Raw genomic sequence first — 23,331 nt, 5'->3', positions numbered from 1 at the left:
GAAAGATCATATTACATCACTTGTAAAATCTGCTTCCAAGAGGTCAGGTGTGGCTAAGCTTACTCCGTTCCTTCTTTACCCCTGCACAGTTGTTGGCTCTATACATGGATTTTATCCCCCCCCCCCCTGTGTAGAGTAAAACTCTCATGTGTGAGGAGGCTCCCAACATGCAGCTCTTCTCAGTAGGGTGGAGTCAAAGACTTTTCGTCTCATTAACTCTCCTCCTCTTGCTGGCTCCCTTCAACCTCTGTCTCTTTGCCACGCTGTTGCATCTTTATTACTTTTCTGTCGCTACTTCAATGGTCACTGCTCCTCTGAACTGTCTGCTTACATTCCTCCACCTCTACGATGGGCGCGTAGCACCCGTCTAGCAGCAAACTCTCATTCCTTTTCTGTCCAACTCTATTGCAAGAGTTAACCGTTACTCCCAGTCATTCATATATGCAATAGGTCAACTCCGGAACTGTCTCCCTCTGTCTGTATTTCCTGCTAGCTATGATCTCCAGTCTTTCAAACGCAGTGTGTCCAGTCATCTCGAAATGATCAGATCTTGAATTTGGCTCTCTCTTGTATCTTGTGTTTCTCTTGGAAGAAATAGTTATCGCAGGCTTGCAGCCTTTGGTTCCTTCTTCCAAGCATAAGAAAAAAAAAATCTCATTTTCCCCAGACAATTATTATTCAGCCTTGAAGAAACAAATTAACTGTAAGTATTGGATTATCTAGCATTATTCAGCGTTCACGGCTGTAAACTGGAAGAATGGACCTTATTGATGTTCAGAATATCAGAATAAAAGCCATGGACCACTCCATGGAAGACAGACAGTATGTATCATTTGTCATCCTATGACGGAGGAGAAACCTCTAACGCAGGTCCCCAAGCCTCGGACTCTCGACCAGCAAGAGATCAATGGTAAGAGGGACCAGGTAGTCATAACAGTGTAGCCGAGCCCCACCACACATCAGGAACCCGTGAGTCAATCATTAATGCTTAATACGAAGTCAGGCAACAGCAGTCTTCTTCCAGAAGAAAGTGCCCTTTATGAAGCCACTCTCTCAGTAATCTCCTGGAATACATTAGTAACACCAGGATCCCACCGTGTTTGCTAGAGGCACAAACTGCAAACTTCGTGGAAGGAATCTTATTTGAAGCAGGAAGCAGGCAGTTTGCAGAGTGTCGTCGTAAAGACGTGGCTTTAGCTAATGTACCGGCCCTATCATTACCTGCCACACGAAAATGAATAGAACTCAATAAAACCGCATGAGCTTAAGCCGCAATGGTTCAGGAATATCCACTCAAGGACGTGAAGATTCAAAGGATTGGTAGAGTTAAAACACTCCAAGGCCAAAGGGGAACTTCGAGTCAATAAAAACTGTAAAAAGGTATGTCTTGATGTGCTAAAATCAATTGAAAAATTAAAACTGATAGCATACTGTACAGTTCCAAAGTGAAATCAGATACAGTTACAGGCTGACTTCCTTTTCTTATAATATTTGAGAACATCACCCCAAACCCGACACCAGTGTCCAACTTTGAACCGTCTGTGTACACAGGGCTAGTGCCATCGTGCATGGAAAGAAGTTCCAGAAACAACTGATGAAGGTTGTGAGAAGTATCTGAGGGCTCAGTGCCATCAAAAGCCTTGAAAAAATGCACCCTTGGAAGGAATCATGAGGCAATTCTCGGGACCTAGACAGGTACTGAAGAGAAACCAAAGTCCCTAATAATCTTCCTGACCCTGTACCAGAGACATAGAGTGTGAGGATACAAATCATAACACTGGAGAAAAGACAGCCATGACAAAATAAATACATGTCAGTAGGCCTAACATGCATCTCACATGGTTCCAGCAATAATCATTTAATAAGGGAGGCATGCCAGCTTCCACCAACACAAGGGGAATTGAAAGGATTTACAAGCCTCAGCAGAATGGCACAAACCAGGATGATGCACGGAATCTAGAACTATAATCCGCGCAATAGTAGTACAGGAGAAAAACTCTCAATCATAGGAAGGCTTAGATCCCACTAAGATTTGATACAGGTGTAAAACTGTCTTGCAATCAGCACCCCATCAGGTCTATGAGAATATCTTCAACAAATTTACACCCTGCATATAGGACACATTCAGATGTTTCAGGTGCGAAACCGATGTCAGCTGGCAGTCAGCCATTAAGCCAGGAAAATTAGTCTCTTCCACATACTGGAGCTGACGTCCACTTAGAAATAAGTCAGGGCTTGGGTGAATTCCCTTAATCATACAAAACTGCACAGCCACGGTTTTACTCGAAGAATAACGAAAATTTCTTTAGTCTGCCCAGCTGGTTACCCCATCAACCTGTTCAGCACTAGCTGCATTCATCTCTTAGACATCCGAGAGGCAGAACACCATGCATCTAAACCATCCACATAACGGAAGGAATATAATCCCTTCAGCAAGAAATCTATATTGCCATTGATAGCAATGACAAATAAAGGAATACTTAATACACTTCCATGAGTAACACCTTCCTCATGAACCCAATGGGCCCACACAGACTTGAAACCTGCAACTCGGCAAGAAGTCCTGAACCAACTTCGACAGGCAGCCAGGCATCAGAGAGCTGTGACTCTGGATGCCATGATGCCATGCTGTATCATATGCCTTGTCCAAGTCAAGAAATACAGCTAGATGTTGCCTGGCAGCAAAAGCCTCAGAAATTGCTGATTCAAGTTTAAGGAAGTTGTCAGATGTTCATCTCCTTTAGCAATACTCAGTTTGTGATGAAAAGAATCCATTCTTCGATAAATACTAAATCAGTCCCACGGTAACCCATTTTCTCAAACAGTTTACATACACAAGACATCTAGGATGATAATTAATGACATCAGATTGGTCCTTTCCAGGCTTAGCAATGGGTAAAGTATAACCAATTTCCAATTAGTGAGTAGTATACCTTTCTCCCATTACCTCTTATTAAGGTCAAATAAAATAAAGCACAGATTCATATGGCATACGGCGAAGCAAGGCATAAAAAATGCCATCTTGCCAAGGAGCAGCAGTCAGTTCACGGACAGTGAAGAGTACATGTTTCTCCACCACTAGCCTAAAAGGAAATATCTAATTTCTCCTTTTGCTACTGGAAGCAAATGCATGGCTTATAAGGATCTTTATGGGATACAATGTAATTATGTTCCACAGGGCTGAAGATACCCCCATGATGTCAAGTATAGAAACTCCCTGAACATTCAACACTGAGGACGGAGAAGGGGATGCTTGGCCATTATTTTCCTCAACTTCTTCCCTATTAATGGTAAAGGATTTGATGAAGTGAGTAATGAGATATATAACCTCCTCGAGCTATGAAACAGGTTCTTCAGTACCCAGCGATAGCGAACACGAGTTTTCATGTACTGGATATTAACGAATACATTACTGCTATTTTTCCTACATCTTCTACCAGTAGCTTTGAAACGCTCCTTGCCAGAGCATTATTCTCATTCCTCCAAGGCTCAGGTCTCCTGCAGAACTTGGCAGACGTTTGGGGAATGGAAGAAAAAAAAAAAATTGCCACACAAGAGATACGAAGTGCTCTTCTGCCATGAACACAGCAATCAAGACCACGGTGTTCCACAAACTCTGCCCAGTCAGCCATACCCAAACACCAGGGAGGCACACTGTCTATTAGTGTTGAACTGCACGCTTTGGCCACGACGGGGTAAATGTCTCTATCAAGCAAAGTCACACATGAAAAATCCAGCGAATAACCTGGGAAAGCCAATGTATGATCAACAACCGAAAAGTACATGAGAATGCGTAGGGTCTCCTATAGATAGAAGAAATCATTATTCTTAACTAAAGCAGCCAGTGATCACCTCAGGGGTTAAAAATAGTATTGTCTTACAAAGAATGATGCCCATTAATATTACCTAAATGAAAACATGTTTCAACTCACTAGGTGTAACTGAATAGCCACTACCTGAACAAGCGTCCAAGCAGAAAAATAAGTCAATAGAATATCTGTATGGCACAGAAAGACACGTCCATCTTGATAATTGCGTGCAATCCACTAAAAGAGGGGATTGGATAACTATATAGCTTCTTGGAGCAGAAGGAGACCAGTCTCCAACCCTGATCTCATAAAGGCAAGTACAGATGCGTTGATACTTGTGCAGGAGTAAATGAAGTTCCTCCTAGTTAGTTCTAATACCTCAAAATCAGGTATAGTACGTTACCTAAGTGCCTTAATATTTGCAACATTCGACCCACCCAAGCAAGGGACTATTGGTGGATATTGTAAGGCTGATTAAGTGTGTCTTGGTTATCCAGATCATACTGGATGAGCTTTAGGCAACTGGGGAACAAGACCAGGCGGTGTAGCATTTTAGAGATATCCATGGAGGATGCATCATCTCCCACCACAGCCACCCGCATCCCAACCACAACAAAGGAATCCTAAAGGGCAGTAATGTTGCGCTGCCAGTGACTAGCTTCCTTGGCTGGGAGTTTTCGTGGGAAATTCCCTAACAAAAGTAACTCAGAGCAAATTTGGAATGTGTGTTTTGGGGAATATTTATTCTGCTGTGGTGGACAGACTTGAATACACCACCTGATAAGCTGTCAGTCTGTGGCATTACATGCAACTAGATGTTGACTGTATTCCTAGACAGGAACTGGTGCCGATTGGCTGTGGTGACCTGTGAGAATTGTCACAAGCAAGTACAATCAGAACTATGGCCGAGATAGTCGTTGTAAGTGCAGAACATTGACCACATGTAAGCAGATGCCGTTGAATGAGACTTGGAATTAGCACACTTAGAAAAAACTGATGGCGAATTTTCGACCAAAATTTTGCTGTCGTTTTTTTGTGCCCAAGTGCTTCGTCTGTGTTTTCTCTGTATATTTAGATATAGCTTACTGTCATATTTCAGTTATAAGCAGGCGTTCTGGCCCCTTTTCTCACCTGAGTCATGCGAGGCGAGCGTCGAGCCATACGCGATCGAGTAGAAAAAGAAATGAAATGGGTCCCTTGCTTGAAATACTTTTCTTTTAGCTATCCCTATTACGTTTTCTTTGACGTAAGAATCAGAGAAAACTGTGTAAACAACTTTTCAAACCAGTTGACCACCTGGGCCCGGATGCACAAACGGACTTAAGGCTACACACGGCCTTAAGTCGGGTAGTTTAAGGCCGTGGGTCGCTAAGGCCCATGCACGAAGCACCAACAGGAGGGTAAGCCTCGGTAAGGCCGCCTCAACCGCTGAGGCTGGGTCGGAGCAGCCTTACCGTACTGAGACCCGTAAATAAAGTAACTCCGATTTGATATTCTCAGTAGCACAAACCGGACCCAACTTGTTATTGTTTGCCTCGGCATGGAGTTGATGGTTGTCTGTGAACTAGATCGTGCTTTGCGAAGGGAATGGAGGTTTCTTGGAGCCACTGAACCCCTTGTAACATAAATGATGAACATGTATTGGGACAATATCGCCTCCCCAGGAGCGAATTCCTTCGTTTAACGGAACTTGAGCCTCATATTGGGAGTGTCACGTTACTCTGCCATGCCATTCTTGCCTACACAACAATTTTTGGCAACCCAGAGGTTCTACGCTAGTAGGAATTTTCAGTGTTGTTGGAGGGTGGTATTCATGAGTCAAGTGTATGCAAAGTAATATCACGTGTGACAGATACTTTATACAGAAAATGACTGAGAAAAATTAAGATGCCCAGTGGTTTGCTGAGAAGGACAGAGACGAGGGTTTCCACAGAATAAATTTCTTGAAGTATTTGGGTTCCCACGGGAAGGGAGGGAAAGAATACATCCCCAGTATCCCTGCTTGTAAAGGGCAACTAAAAGAGGCCTTTTTGTCTCCAGTCTTTCTTTCCTTACTGTCCTCTTCTGTCTTCCATTCTACCCCCTTTTCTTGATGTTTGTGTGTTTCTTATGGTCTTTATTTTCCCTCTACTATGCCATGCAGCCATATTATGGATTGGTGATAATTCATCATTATTCCTAACTTCCTAAAGTGCTTGGAGCAATGGATTGAACCCTAATACCAATTAAGGCCCCAGATCACAAAGAAAATGTATTTGTCAGCCGCAAACGGTTTCATTCACTGGCTGTGCAAGTTGTTTGACAGCAAGAAAATGATAATGAGCTGTAATTACAGATATCATGGCAGCCACTCACGCTGCCAATATCTGGGCTAATTCTAACCACCAGAGATCTGAACCAAGGTGTCTATGGTGACATTTTTATGCCAGGTAATTGTGGTTGCTGATTACTTTGTTTAAAGTTAGACAATGGTTAGGTAAAACAAGGCAAACGTAATACCGTAAGTTCCCATTCATATTGCCATTTTATTTCCTTACTCCTAAACCCTCTCATCTTACTAATGTTTTAAAGGTTGTGTGAATGTATTGCTCTTCGTCACTAATATTGGGACGTCTTGTCATTGCACCCGACATTTTCAATTAATTACCGGCAATTCACGTGCTTATCCTTGACTGTTGTGTTTTTGTTACCAGCATTGTGTGAAATAAGGTATTGTATAGAACGCCTAGGAATTCTATAGAATGACTCCATTTTTTGGCAAAGTATGAAATGTTTATTTCATTCTGACTGTATATATTTTCCCTAACCTGGGACTTTAATAGAATGCATAGGTATTCTATAGAATGTCTACTATTTTTATGGCAAAGTATAATGTAATAACAAGGGGTTAGGCTGGGATAATGTAGGTTAGGTTAGGTTAGGTTAATTTAGAAGAACGTTATGTTAAGCACTTACTTAAATTTCTAACCTAACCTACCGTAATCGAACAAACGTAGCCCAGACCATCCCAGCCTAAAACTAACCGCAGCCTAAATTAACCTAACGTACTCAAATGACTGAGTTCACAGTTTGTCGGTTTGCTGCAGTTTGGTCGTTTCTCACGTTGCCTAAAATAAACACGGTAATCTACAGAAAACCAAGGAAATGTGTACAGATGATTTTATCTTACACCTTGGCTTGAAGTTTACCTAGGCGTTCTATACAGTGACTGGTTTCCCACTATGACGGTAATATAAACACTCCTCTCGCCTCTCATCCCCAGCTGATTCATGAAGGTCTGTGATTGGCCCAGTGTTTGTGTTCTGCCGTCTGATTGGTCGGCAGGGTCGCAACTGACGCTCTAGATTTTCCCCAAAACATTCCCTACAGTTAAGGCCAGCCTTAGCTAAGACCAATGCACGAAACTTAAGTCAGCCCTAAGACAAAGCAACGGGTCGTCGTGCATGGGCATTAGAGGCAGCCGTAGGGCCTCCTTTAACCACGGGCATTGTTTTGCCCCGACTGGCCTGTCCCGCGGGGGTTTCGACCAAAATGTAAACAAACTTTAAACCTTTATAACTCTGCACAGAATAAATCTAGAGCGAAAAATAAGGTACCATTAGAAAGTACTAACCTTCGGCTTTGCAATTATGTAGGTTTCATGATTTCGTTGACTATCACTGGATGGGCAGTGCCATTAGAAGTGAGCGATCTAAAATCACTATTTTTCGCTCACACACCATTACCTTCGGTCATACACCATTACCAAATGCCAACCTCATTCTGATAATAATACTATAAACATATATGAACACTGCACATACGATAAACACCCACTCTGTGTTCACTGAGGCAGGTAAAAGGCACTGTAATTACCCACACTTCACTGCCACATCAGCGGTGTTGTAATCACTATTTTTCGCTCACACACCATTACCAAATGCCAACCTCATTCTGATAATAATACTATAAACATATATGAACACTGCACATACGATAAACACCCACTCTGTGTTCACTGAGGCAGGTAAAAGGCACTGTAATTGCCTGCACTTCACTGCCACATCAGCAGCATTCTCACTCACACAGCTGGACAGATACTGATGCGTGTTTGGTCCGGGGTGGGGTGGGGTGGGGAGCCCAGGGGGTGGGAGGTGGGGCCCCAGGGGGGGGAGGAGGGAGGTGGGGGTCGGCTGGAGTGAAAGAACTTAATAGCTACTCTCCCTTGAAACAATTGGCGCACGGAAAAAACGCGGGATATTCAAAATATTCACAAACATTCGAGAATGTCACCCGCGGTTTGGTCCAGTTTTTGTAATGTCATTCTGGAATGACACCCGCGGTTAAAGGGTTAATATTTCATATAATGCCAGCCTTAAGGCTGCCATCCGACGGAGTTTTGTGCATCCCAGCCCTGTTCAGTGACGGTTGGCCCGGGGTTGGGTAAAATTCAGAAGGGTCTGGCCACAGGCAAAAATCATCTAAACTGCGCATGCGCCAGAGAGTCTCGTCGCTGACTGGCCCATGTTTTCTCTTAGCTGGCGCATGTTTCGCCTGCGACCAGGCCCTTCCTTTCAATGTCCTACCTTTTCCAGTGGAAGGCAGCCTGAGGGCTGAATACATAAGTTATTATCATATTACAAAACAAACAAAAATGTTCATATTTTCACTAATAACGAAATTTCTAAATGATGCCCATTTCTTATGACTTTACCCCTGCATGAAGGCCTGCCCTCTTAGCCTGCTGCAAAGGCAAGTCGTTATTGTAGGTGTGAATATATCAGTATATAGGGTAAAACCTCATATTCAGCAGATTAAACACTAAAACCAGAATAACAAAAACAAGTCCCAGCTCCTGTAAAATAGGCTAAGAGAAACTCAAGTCCAAATCTGTCATTTGCAACACGATTATCAAATTCGTTCATAAATCATCGAATACGAAAAGGGTAAATTTCCAGAATTACACCCAACCCACTTTGAAGCTTTACTTTTTTTTTTTTTTTAATGTTTTATAATGTGATTAGTTGAAAGCTGAGAGTCATTTCTGCCAGAAATGATAAAAACATTATTCTTATACTAACCTAACCTAACCTAACATAACCTATTGTAGGAAACAACCAAATACACAAGAAAATATCATAGAATGACTTAAAAACATATCAGGCCTATAGGGTAAAACTTCATACTTCGCAGATTAGACACTAAAACCAGAATAACAAAAACAAGCCCCAACTCCTGTAGAATAAGCTAGGCTAAGAGAAACGTGCAAAAGGTATTTAGCCTAAGACACTTTTTGTTGCCAAGAAAAAATATATATTTACTTCTAAGCCAAGCTGACAACTCAAGTCCAAACCTGTCATTTGCAACATGATTATCAAATTCGTTCATAAATCGTCGATTACTAAAGGAAATACATTTTCAAGTTTCCAAAGCTGTGTGTGAGTGACAGACAGTACAATAATATTATAATAGCCTACCCATCTAAAGCTGTGACAAGCAAAAGGTGCAAAATTTTGTTAGTTTCGACTATTGTATTTGCTTAAAATTCTGTTGTTTACATCTGCCAACTGACAGAAACCATGGGCAAATCAGCGACGAGACTCTGGCGCATGCGCAGTTTAGATGATTTTCACCTGCGCCCAGACCCTTCCGTAAAATTCAGGTTGGGGGGGGAGTATATTTCTTTCATTTCTATCAATATTTCGGTGAAATATATGTGTGTTGAGGATTACAAAGCTTCCAAGATGAGACTGGCGTACCTGCAGTGTGGCTCTAGGGCAAAGAGCTTGAAGAAGGCCGCCAAATTAGCAGAGGTTAGAGGCACGGTACTGTCAGGTAAGCTGGCGTATTTCATAGGTTGCTTTTTGTAAATAAATCGAATACCGTGGAATGCAGGCTAGTCTTGATTTTTTTTTTTTTTTTTTTTTTTTTTGCATAGAGAAACGTTTGGTAACCATGAAGGTGAGAAAAACTTAGTAGATATTGTCGTGGGGGTGAAGCCAAGCCAGGTGGTAGGAACTGGTAGCAGGTCTACTTACCTGAGCCTACAGGTAACTTGTAATGTAAATAACATGATACAAATTAGTCTTTATAGTTATTATTATTATTTTTTTTTTTGCATAGAAGAACGTTTGATAGGCAAGGAGGTGTGAAAAACTTGGAATATATATCTTAGTGGTGGTGATGGTGTGTCTTGTGGTATTTCTGCCACTTTACCTAACCTCCAGGTGACTTGTAATATGAATAACATGATAAAAAACTAGCCTTTATAGTTTCTTTTCCACTGAAGAACATTTGATAGGCAGAAAGGTGGGAAAAACTTGGTATATATGTGGTTCTAGTGCCACTGTACCAGAGTTACAGTACTGCAAAGTATTCCAAATATGAAATGGTCATCCTGTAAAATTGCAAAATTTACACATAATCAGTACTTTCTCGCTTATTTCTGGACTGATTTTCGTCAGTAAAAAAGGATTTGGCCATACCACGTTGAGTACACCGCTTCCCGTCTGATCGGCGAAGTTAAGCAACGTTGGGTCTGGTTAGTACTTGGATGGGTGACCGCCTGGGAACACCAGATGCTGTTGGCATAACGTTCTCCCTACGTGTCAAGTGGGGTTGGTGGAGGATTAGTGCCCCTCCCTGTAAAACAATTAACTCTAAGCCCTTGGTCACCCCGTTTGGGATACATGGCGTCTGCCAATGAATGAAAAAAAAATGAAAAAAGGATTTTGATCAGTTTGTTATGCTGCATAAAATGTTCAGAATGTTTTTTGGGTTAAGTTCAATGTTTTCAGCCCAGTTTGCATAATTATATTGGTTGTTTTTTACACTAAATTTGTCAAAATTTACATCATAAATATAGTGTTATAAGAAAATCGATGCCATCGTTTTGTTCTCCTGGAAATTCTGAACAAAATGACGTTTGAATGGTAAAAATTTTTCAAAAAATAAGGGAGAAAGTACCAAAAATGTAACATGTTGTTTCAATTACTCACAATCCCCCCTTAATTTGGAGAGGGCAACAGCAAAGGTAGCACCTTGATGAACAATTCTCAGTCATACATGGGTCACTGTCTCTGGAGAACTTGGCTTTTCCTTGGTATGTAGAGCTGAAGCCTCCTGCTCATATTTATATGAGTATGTATCGCATGTCTTAGTTTGCGCTGTATGGTTACTGCCACAATTAAGACAAGATTCAAGGCATGAATATTCAGTCTGCTCTTGGACATCTGCCCCACACAAATCACAATTAGCTAGCAGACCAGAGGGTGATATGACTGATCAACATGACCATAATGTTGATAGTGAAATACTCTTGACATAGGGACAGAAGGTTTAACCCCACACCAACCAGCATTAAAAACTTCAGTAATATATAGAAGATGAAATATAATGATCAGTGTTGGTGCTGAAACTAGGACACCATCTATCTTAATTCTCTCCACTTTCACAAGCTGGTCAGCAGGCTCAACTGCAAAGTGTGCTTCATCATACTTGTACAGCAATAAGTCCTTAGCACAGATGACTCACCAAGAGGAATTACATTGTAGCCTGAGAACAGCAGGAGACTGAGTGACCCCCTAGAGTAGTTAGGGACAAAATGTATGCACTTGCAGCAAAATCAGGTACTTCCACAAGCAAACTACTGTCAGCCTGAGGAACACCCTTCGTGGCCGTACAACAAACTCTCACCGATTGTCAGTGTATGACAAAGGTATAAAAAAAATATTCTTTCAAATCCACACCTGCAGTGGGGTGGACGATTGCATGCTTTACAAATGAGTCCAAAACTGCTCTAATGGAATGATGATGGGACTCCTTGGATGAAGTCCTACACCCAGTGTCTCCTTGAAAAGGCTCTAGTGTCGCTAACGAGAGACAGAGCATCTGGAGACAGTACAGAGGGTCGTGATGGAAAATTAGTATCTTTAATTTTCCCCTTGTTGATTTTACCAATCAGAATATAAAAAAAAAATAATATAGGCTAGAATGAATGTGTTACAAGAGATCTCTGTCAATTATGGAGCACACAAGCCACTCCAGTGACACATGTCCAGGCAGAAGGGACTTGCACTGATACAAATCTGCCTCGCACTAAGGACAAATACTAAAGATAAAACCAAAGGGATTGCAATCATGCTCAACAACGTTTATATTAATGGGGTGTCTTGAAAGCCGAGAGTGTGCCTCCTGTCAGCAGTCAGTGGCCCCCCAGAACCTGACGGCTGCCTCACTCTGAAACTTCATGCTCGTGAGAACAATTTCTACAGTAGCAAACATATAGCCATCACACCAGTTCTTAGTATACTGTCGAATGACCCTGCTTATCACCACGTCTTCCACTGTAGGTGTACATATTAAGGGTTCCAGTCTTAGCAACAGACGCATGTTAATTCCAGTCTGGCACAGTTTTATCGAAAGTGAAAATGCCTCCCCGTAAAACAAGTAACTCAAAGTCAAGTGGCCACCCCTTACAGGATTATGGCGTCTGGCAATAGATAGATTGATAGATAGATAGAAAATGACCACTTATTTACTCCAAACATATACACCAGAGCTTTGTCACCAAGACCCCCAGCCGATCTGTTACCCAAGGTGCAGGTATGATGTAGAGTTGGATTTGGCAGTCCGAAACAAAAAGTGTTATGCTAAGTGTGCAGAGGACGTTTGAGGCCATTGACAAATCTGATAATGGCGTTTATCCACTTCTCTTATTTCTTCTCCTCTCAATCCACAGGTGATGAAGAAAAGCAGTGAAACATGGGAATTAATAAATTAAAGAGGGAAATACTAGAAACTTTCTTTCCTCCACACTTACCAGTTGCAGAAGACAGTGTTCATGAAGCAGCACACACTGTCTTGTGGGCCTGCCTCAAGGGTTTCTCTCTCTCTCTCTCTCTCTCTCTCTCTCTCTCTCTCTCTCTCTCTCTCTCTCTCTCTCCTTAATAGAGCAGCACTTGCTAATTTTGTTAATTGTCTCTTCTTTCCTTCTCTCTATCCCTCTCCCATTCTTTCGCACATTTTTCCCGCTACTCTACACTTCTCTTCCTCATTTAATTTTCATTGTTAATTCTGTCTCTCCTCATTCCTTTTCCTGCCACATCCAAAGGGCATAAGGGAAAGCGTAGGACACAAGGGAATTAGAGTAAATATAACAAAAAGAAAAATACAAGGAACTTGCTCTTCCCTCCCTCTTATCAGAGACAGTGTTTACATACGGGCACACAGGAAAAAAAAAATGATCTTGTGTTCCTACTGTACGTCTCTCTCTCTCTCTCTCTCTCTCTCTCTCTCTCTCTCTCTCTCTCTCTCTCTCTCTCTCTCTCTCATGGTTTCAGAGTAAACAGTGTATATAGTGTACAGGGTATTGTCTGTTCATTATTATCTGGGGTGGTGTGAAAAACCGCCTGATCTATCAGTGATTCAACACTCATCGACACCGTTCTCCCCGAAGTCGTTAAAACTTGGGTTGTAAAGTTGGTCCTTGGAGAAGTGTCTCATAATTTAGGTTAATTGAGAGCTAATTTTGAGTACTGACTGAAAATTGGACATAAACTGAAGTAGCAGTGATCACTCAAAATGCTTATCAGTAGTTACAACTCTATTATGGTTGGCAATTAGACCCGACTTGATACACCATTTCTTGTTCAAAAGGGATATCGGTATCTGTACTTCCATAACGATTCTGCATTGGACCCACACCGGTATTGTTATGGCATTCATAACCCAAAAGGTTATTATTCACTGCAGCTGATAATCGTTAAGAATTGGGCCCACGAGGATGCAGCATTTATAAACTCAAAATTAGCACAAAAGGCTTTCTGTTATTTTCCCCGTATCCCTGTATAAGTATCGTTAATAACTGTAGGAATGAAAGAAGCAGCTACGGTGTTTATTATTTAACACATCTGTTATAATTATTATGTGTATATATATATATATATATATATATATATATATATATATATATATATATATATATATATATATATATATATATATATATATATATTTTCAGGAGCAGATGGATCGTTTCAAAAAGTGTATCAACGGACTGGAATACTGAAAGACAAGAGTAACACCTTCAATCCGAGTCGGGTTTATGAAGCCTGTTTCTAATCTCGTGACAGCAGATGGTTTGTCCAAAATTGACAAAATTGTTTGGAGAAAACAAGGAAAACAACAACAAAAACAAAGAAAATAAAAGGTAAAGAGGAAAGTACGTCCGGATGCAGGTGCTAAATCGTTCTCCCCAGAAGACTACTGAGTGAATCCAACATATTAATCTGCATGTTAATCCCTTCACTGCCATGATGTCATATTTTATTCTTGACGCCTACTGACAATTTTACACATATATGAAACGACTTGTAATGAAAGAGCGATTGAATGCTCATATATAACAACTTCAGTTTGATAGGTCTTGCCAAAGGTATGTAAAATCTTTATTTCGTATTGCCTATGCTACTGCCACGCAGTGTGTCTAGGCATCTCGAAATGAATGTATCTTGAATTTGGCTTTCGTGTTATTTTGTTTTTATTTTTGGCCTTTGATTCCTTCTTCCTTGCATTATAAAAAGAGGAGGAAAATATGTAAGAGGTGTTCTTGGTGAAGTGGGTACGTTAATTGGATATTGTCTGCTATTATATACAGTGCAGTTCACTCATATTCAAGTTCTCTCTTTGTTTTCGTTTCTCCACAAGTGCATTAAAAATGAGTAGTTCCTATATTTCTGTACATTCTTTTTCATGCTTCTGTATCCGGCCTCACCCCATCCTGACGTAGGAAGAAAAGGATCAGGAAGATGATGATGGTTTTCCAAAATTAGCCGTACAGTGTGTATGTCAAATGAAAAGGAGGGAAGAAAGCGGGGGGGGGGGGGCGCTAGGAAAAAAGAAAAAAAACAAAGTTTTTGCACACTCAACACGAATCTGTTCATGTGTTCATCTCCGCCTCAGTGTTACTTCCGAAGCAGAACTAACCAATCACGTTAACTCCCACAATCCAATGGTGCACCGTATTTTAAAATGTATTTCAGCTACTCTCACACGATTTTGTTCAGTTTATAGAGAGAAATCAGACTGTGAAGGGACTAACTGATGCATCTAACTTCACTACAAATGAATTTTCCAGTATTAACAAAAATCGTCGATGGTTGACAGGAATCAAGTGTAAAAGGTTACGTGGTCGGATTTAAGGGTAAATGAAGTGAATATGTGATAAATTACTGACCAATGATACTGATCAGGTAAAATATAGTGGCCTGTTGATCTGGGTCTATCTATCTATCTATCTATCTATATATATATATATATATATATATATATATATATATATATATATATATATATATATATATATATATATATATATATATATATATATATATATATATATATATATATATATATATATATATATATATATATATATATATATGTACTGTCACGAAAAAAGCTCGTTCCCCTAACCAGCCACCGTGTGACTCCAAAACATCTGAGGATCGGAAATGAAGCATCTGAAAGAAGTGCCATTTTCAGCCAACAGAAGGCGCACAGTAATGTTTATGAGGGGGAGAGGAAGGTTGGGAGAGGGAGGTGCGACGAGAGGAAGTTTGTGTCACGGTATAGATTAAGTAGCTTAATCACCAGATGTTGATATCTTTGCGATTGCGTTAGCGATGGCTTAAAATAAGAATGATAACTAATGTTCGGTAACAATATTTCTATACATTGTGGATTTTATAGCAGAAAGAGTAGTTAGTATTATAATTAGTGGCAATATACTGAAATCACACGTTTAAGTGTTAGAGCAGGGTCAAACGATGTTTATTACTGATATACAGTATTTGTGATATTATTTTTCATGTCGATAAACGGTCAGGATTCAGACAACGTTTTATACAAAACAATAACTTATTTTGTCCGTTATAAAATATTAGATTTTACTCCACACATTACCAACACATAGTAAATATCTCTCAGAGAAGCAAATGCATCACACACTTATGTGTATATCGTCAACAAATGTTGCCTCCCCCCCCCACCAAATACTAAGTGAACTGCAGGAATTAGTGGCTGAAATACAACTATGGTTACACCTGGAAGGTTTCCCTCAACCTCGGGTCAACATAACAAAAGTGTTCATTTTTCTTTGTTTCCAGCTTTTCCCCAGTGACGGGCTACTTTAGTGAGCAAAAACAGCACTGCAGTTTTTTTCTCTCTCAGCAAACTAGCACCTTCAGAGAGGTAAACTGTAAAAAAGGGCATGATATGTTGACTATAGTTATTGATAGCTCTAACCTTAGTTGAGGCAAACCTGCCAGAGTAACCTTAGCATTATTCTGACTCGACCGGCGCGGGTGCACTAGACAGTCCATACATGGTGCAGGCACTATCAGCTTCCTAGATAATCCTGCAGTTACATACGGTAATTTGTTCACTCCGTTATCACTATGCAAAAATAAAAACTCGATATCCACAACTTATGTAATAAAACAAATACCATACTAGTTGTATACTGTGGGTCCTAAATTGTGTGTGATACACGTGACTGGTTACTGCATATCAGGATCATCCATAAACAGGCGGTTAACTATAGTGGAGTAGCCTAACGGTCTTCACGTCTCTCATCACTCTCCTTTATTTTTCTCTTGTAGAAATGTTTGCTTCTGTATTTCTTTATGATGGGGTCGGAGAGGTTGGGAGATGCCGATGCGTGGTCCTGATATGTGATAGCCAGTCATGTGCGTCATTAACAGATTAAGACCCATAATGAACACCACTTTTGTTATGTTGACCCGAGGTTGAGGGAAACCTTCCAGGTGTAACCGTAGTTGTATTTCAGCCACTAATTCCTGCAGTTCACTTAGTATTTGGTGGGGGGGGGAGGCAACATTTGTTGACAATATACACATAAGTGTGCGATGCATTTGCTTCTCTGAGAGATATTTACTATGTGTTGGTAATGTGTGGAGTAAAATCTAATATTTTATAACGGACAAAATAAGTTATTGTTTTGTATAAAACGTTGTCTGAATCCTGACCGTTTATCGACATGAAAAATAATATCACAAATACTGTATATCAGTAATAAACATCGTTTGACCCTGCTCTAACACTTAAACGTGTGATTTCAGTATATTGCCACTAATTATAATACTAACTACTCTTTCTGCTATAAAATCCACAATGTATAGAAATATTGTTACCGAACATTAGTTATCATTCTTATTTTAAGCCATCGCTAACGCAATCGCAACCATATCAACATCTGGTGATTAAGCTACTTAATCTATACCGTGACACAAACTTCCTCTCGTCGCACCTCCCTCTCCCTGCCTTCCTCTCCCCCTCATAAACATTACTGTGCGCCTTCTGTTGGCTGAAAATGGCACTTCTTTCAGATGCTTCATTTCCGATCCTCAGATGTTTCGGATTCACACTGTGGCTGGCTGGGGGAACGAACTTTTGTTCGTGATAGTACATATATATATCGTTGTATATTCCCGTCAGTGCCTTATGATTTTCTTCTGAGAGTGACTTCTAAAACTGTCCACATTAAAAAGTCGCACCTAAACTGAAACATAATTGTTGCGACAGAACAATAATAAATAGGCCTATATAGGTATATGACGCGTCATTGTAACAAAGAAGCTAGTGTTACAAGTCATTATACTAGGGCTACCAAGTGTCCAGCAGGCTAGAAATTAACTTTCTTGATTCTCTCTCTCCTTTGTTCAGTATTCTTTGGAAATTACAACTTACAGTAGTTTTCCAGCAGCTGCTTGTTTCCTTTTGCTTTAATAATGTATGTTTCATAAGTTAAGATTGGAAAAAATTATTGCAGCAGCTTCTTCACTGTCATGGCTGTAAAAAGATTAAAGATTCAATACATCACCGGAATCAAGTGATGGCCTGGCTTTCTAGTGTATGGGAGAAACGTTTATTACCTTTATTAAAATCTGTTTTGTTTGCTGCGTCCATCTGCTGTTTTTGCCTGGAGGGTTTTTATGTGCTTTATCAAATATATCTTATTGCAGTGCTCATGTTTTTTTTTTTTCCCCTCTGTGAGATATAGTTATATTAATTTATGTGTACAATGTGTTACATCAGGATAAACGATAAAACCTGCAAGCATAAGTACTGAGTAACCAAAACACATACGTTGTACTTCAGAAGTGAAACGGAGATCTAAATTTTAAAATCCAAGCCCAAGGCAATAATTAAAATGACAGGCTAAGGTGTGAATGAACCTTAACTTTTGGATGAAAGTTTCTGACGAACCTTAACTTTTAGATTTTTTGTTTTTTGTTTTACATGCAATACTGGCGCAATGTCTGACCTTCCTGTATTGTTGCTGAGTGCACTCTAATAAGAGGTACACTCTGACTAGGCTATATCTAACAGTATTCCATAAGTGACTGTCAGAAACCTAGAGTTTGCTCTCACCTTCATGCACAGATTTAATGATACAGCAGTGACTGTCAAAGGAAAAGTTATAGTCTATTTCTACAAGAATGGGATGCTGCATGTAAGATGGATTTGGTCCAAGTATTTTGATGACAGGACTCCCTGCTCCTCAGCTGTTTTGTGTCAGTACTCACAAACTGGGACAACAGAAGGGCTGGGTACGATGTGTCATCTAACCAGACTAACCTAACTTAACGTTAACCTCAACAGAAGTGCCAGCCATGAGATGTTAGAGACCATGGAGTACCATCTCTGCCTGCCGTTAGTCATCTTAAAAAGGTCCTTTATACTTCAACCTCTTCCAAAGTCCTCCGAGAGCCAATCAATAAACTTCAACTTCTGCCTTTCCCTTGCTTTTGTTCCACCTGCTCTTCCAGGGAAGCTCTCACTCTCAAGTTGTCTGGCTCTTTATATGGCCCAGGAACCTTAGCTGCCTTCTCCTGATGCTGTTCATCATTTCCCTTTCTGTTCCTACTCTTCTTTAAACATCATTTATCGTTCTGTCTATCCACGGGATTTATAACATTACCGTCAAAACCAAATTTACGATGGTTTAATTTTTTTTTTTTCTCACGTTATCTCTATTGTCCATGTTGCACAGTCATAAACGGAAGTTGACATAACATGACACTTGAACATCCATATTCTTAAATATATACTAATGCTTTCATTAATTTATATATTTTACATCCTATCAAAAGTTGTTTTAGCTGATGCAATCCATCTTACATATCCTTTTTTTCACAATTTGAATCCTCTAATATAATACTGGCCAAATATTCGAAACTGTCCACCTGTTTTATATCCTTGTCCAGCACACACTCTTATTCTAAGCTTCTGGTTTTTCTTTGTAACCTGCTTAAACCAGGGAATTAAACAGCATAATATACTCTCAAATTACCTAACCTAATCAAACCTAAAATACCTAAACTGACCTAACCACAACTGACCTAACGAAATGAAATATGAAATAAACTGATTTAATGTTTCCTCATTTTTACGTTTTCTGAAAGTCTCCAGCGACAGTCATGCTTCATCCACTGTTGTTGTTTTTTCTGTATATTTCTGTCTTTAATTTAGAGTAGCCGACTGTGTACTGGTTAACATATCCGGCCAGAAATAAAAGGAACCAGAGTTTTATTCTCTGACCAATCAGAGCCTTGGACAGTGTATAGCTTATCCTCCTTTATTCTCACACTGCTGGAGAGAGCCGCCTCCCCTTGGTGGCGGCGACCTTGTCCGAGCAAAGAATCTTGCTGGACCCGCAGACGGTCCACACTTCTTTCCACCCGCCCTCAAAGGGAGGATGGTGAGCCGCAGAACAGACACAAAGCTTTAGCTTTTTCTTCATGGCCTGTAGATTCTTTGGACTGCCAGTCTCTTTTACCCCTTCTAGCTGGAGACATCCAGCTCAGTCCTGGCTCACACAAAAACACAAGTCGCAAATGCAAGCAATTCACGCGTGGATTTTTAACAGACTGAATGCAAACTCTGTCAAAAGTGTTGCATTTCAATTGCTAAATCCTGCCATCACATCAACCACCACAAATACACCCAGCATACACAATACACAATAGAAAAAAAATACACTTGTGCAGACACAAGAAATACACGACAAAGACCTTACAAACACTAATGACGTAAACAAAAGACCAGACATACCCAACTTTCTTCTCTCTTTCTTCCTCACACACACACACACACACACACACACACACACACACACACACACACACACACACACACACACACACACACACAACATTTACATAGCACTGATACAAGAAACAAAACTCACTAACAGGTCCAACACTCCACATTTCACACACAAAACTACAGTTTGACAAGACAGAACAAACAGTAGGGAGGGGATGGCTTTGTCACTCTCAAACACAGACACCCCTTTCACAAACATTACATAATAAACAGAATAAAGCATACCAAGAGACAACACCAATTTACAATACATAATAAACACAAAACTATAAGCTTCTATATATCACCACCCACACTGTTCCCCAGGATACACCATATTTCTTACTCCACTTCAGAACATCCCTCAAAATTATTTCAGACGTTTTAAATGCAACAGATCCCTCATGGCTAAACTCACACAACCAAGATAGTCAAAGGGCTTTTCTTCTAGGGCATCTAAACATTCAAAATAATCACCAAACCCCAATATGTCTTCCACAGAGACACACGGGACGGCCACCTCCCCAGACATCACCCTTTGTAGACTGCTCCCGCACTAATCATTCAAACCTTTTGGAAAATGCACGTTATCAATCATCAGACCACTTCCTCATCGTTGTATTACACGCAGTAACAGAAAATCCTTCGGAAAAGGCAGAAAAACATCAGCTACAAGATGGAAAACTGGGCACAGTTCACACAAGACAAAGAGTAAGCATTTGAAAGATTTATCATTGATTCTTCCGATAACACTGACAAAACAAGTTACCTCCTGTGACAGAATTATTAAAAGAGACAGAGGGTCTTATTGCCCTAGTGACAACACCAAAACTTTTAAGCCCAGCTTCAGATAGAATAGGTAAAAAAGAACAGAAACAAACTAAAGAAAATGACTCTGAACTTGAAACAGTATAAAACCTACACACCACTGTGAGTGACCTCACTGAGCATCAGCAAGAAAACTAGAAATTTGTTGTGGACATCCTCGATCATACAGAGTACAGCAGCAAATTATGTAAAACAATTAGAAATATCCACACATCCACATCTCCGCCCCCCCCCCACCAATTCAGGAACCCCTACAATGCAATGATGGGACATCCCTGCAACAATGAAAGAACAGAGACTCTAATAAACTGTTATGCATCAGTAAGCCACAAAAACAATGATTTTCAAGAGAGACATATCTGAAAAAGAAGGAATCACACATGCTCTAGCTCCATTTGCCTCGTAGGTAAAGCACTTGATAACAGATGAAAGTAATAGGTCATGATCAGTTTTCAACTCCTGAACTTGCAACCAAAACCCTGATATCTGAAGAACACCAGCAGCACTGCCGCATATCACTACTTTGAATATCATCCAAAATAATGAGAAAGTTAGTTTTAAAGAATATCGCCCACACGGCCTCCTCGTTTGACTCCCAAAATGGGTTTCGACCTAAACACCCAACTTCACCCACCTCTCCACACTGCCTCAACTCATCCCTGTGGGCTTCAACAAAATACAACTATTAAAAATCACTCTACCAACTACTGACATAAACACAGCTTTTGACACAGTACCCAAACACATTCTTAATATCAATAATAACTGTGCCGCAACAACTCGGTCATATTTTGCTGGGAAAAGCTATTTCCTGTTTAATTAAAAAAAAAAAAAAAAAAATCCCACTAGGTATCAGTAACACAAAGAATAGTAAAATAAGTTAACAATGAAAATTGGAGGAATCCAATCTCCTTCAGAAAAATAAACATATTAGCCAGATAGTCTGAGCCTTATCCAAGGATGGCGGACAGGCAGTAAGAATCATCTGTCCCACTGTGCTTATCGATAAACCTCTGACGCAGGTTCCTGGACTCGGACACATGTGGCGGCCGGTAAGGGGAACCAGGCAGTCATCACAATACGGCTGAGCCGCACCACACATAAGAAACCCATGAGTAAACCATGGAGGGCCCAATGTGAAGCCGAGAAATAACCACCTCTAAATGCCGAAGCATGGGCTGGATAACTAGAATTATTATATATTTCTTGGCACCAAAACAACTCAGTTAAAAAGCGCAGGAAAAAAAATCAAATCTTGCGTACTATAGCAAAAGTTATATCTCCTTGTAGAAATAAAACTAAAAAAGACAACATACTAAGTAAATATCGATTACCTATAAACAGAGTAGGAAGTTAGCCTCCTTAAGACAAGAAAAAATATCAGTCGTATAACCAGATGCTCCTCCAATCATCGAAGACATAGTAAACACCACCCGTCCCCCTATGCCTATGGAGAAACCTCTGCTGCAGATGCCCTACACTTGGGCACTCAACTAGCAAGGTTTCTGGCTTGGTGCCAGAAGGAGCAGGAAAAATATGAATCGGAGAGTTCAGAGCATTTAGTACGAATTAAATCATTTTTAGAAGAGCGAAAAACAGACGTAGCACAATTCTGGGCAGACTTAAAGAGATGAGATTTACCGGGGGGTTAGATCCTATACCTTTTGTAGGCCTCTTCCATGTAGTGGACAGCATTAGAATGAACAAGATTACTGTAAATAAGTTTTTTCCCCATAGTCACAAAATAAGAGAGAGGAATGTATGATTCCATGCTCGAAACAATAAACTCCATAATGTTCCAGGCACACTCAGATGGCTCTCAGCCATAGAAACAATAATCATTCAGTAGAAAAAAAAAAAAAAAAAGAACTGCCTGACGGCTTCTCAGTCAGCAACTCTTAAGTGCCACAAGGGCTGCTTCTAAGGAGGGTTCACAGGCCATACTGGCGTGGCCTGGGCAGGTTAAGGTAATAAGGTTGTGATCAGAGAAGCCTGACAGAGAGAGAGAGAGAGAGAGAGAGAGAGAGAGCAGGGCAATACTCCTAAGGTGGATGGAAAGCTGATGACAGGGAAAGCTGGAGCTCCCGTTTCATCAGCCCTCGGGACTAGTTCCTGACCATCCCCCTTAGCTGAACTTTTTCAGTGTCTCATTAACACAGAGAGTAGGCCAGAATACTCTCCAGTACAAGTTTCTCTAACTGTCAACACCAAACTACATGCAGAGTACACACTACACTTCCTTTTCAAAATTAAAAAAAAAGTACAATGGCGCAATCAAATCTGGCCTTGGAGTCCCGGGGGAGACGGGACATAAATTCCCCCACAATCAGCCCCTCTCCCGGTGACGACTCAGAGAGATGCCTGGAACCACTGTCTGACTCACTTAATTTTCATTTCTGCAACATTCATGGCCTTTCCTCTAACTTTCTTTCTGTTGAACACCAACTCTCCTTCTCTAAACCTCACCTTCTCTTCTTGACAGAGACTCAGCTGCCTGAAGCAACTGACAGCAAACCCTTTTCTGTTTCCTCCTTCTTTCTCTATA

The 23,331-nt window shown here is 40.5% G+C and overlaps 1 non-coding gene across 1 annotated transcript; it reads left to right on the top strand.

Annotated features, from left to right (window-relative positions):
• Positions 1 to 10,259: 10,259 nt before the first annotated feature.
• Positions 10,260 to 10,378, top strand: LOC145395560 (5S ribosomal RNA). Its single transcript, XR_013896636.1, has one exon. It is a non-coding gene; the product is annotated as a 5S ribosomal RNA (ribosomal RNA).
• Positions 10,379 to 23,331: the final 12,953 nt, after the last annotated feature.

The sequence above is a fragment of the Coenobita brevimanus genome, chromosome 31 (assembly GCF_032717465.1).
Source record: "Coenobita brevimanus isolate Jiangsu-jjx chromosome 31, ASM3271746v2, whole genome shotgun sequence".
NCBI lineage: Eukaryota > Metazoa > Arthropoda > Malacostraca > Decapoda > Coenobitidae > Coenobita > Coenobita brevimanus.
This window is presented reverse-complemented; position numbering and strand designations above follow the sequence as displayed.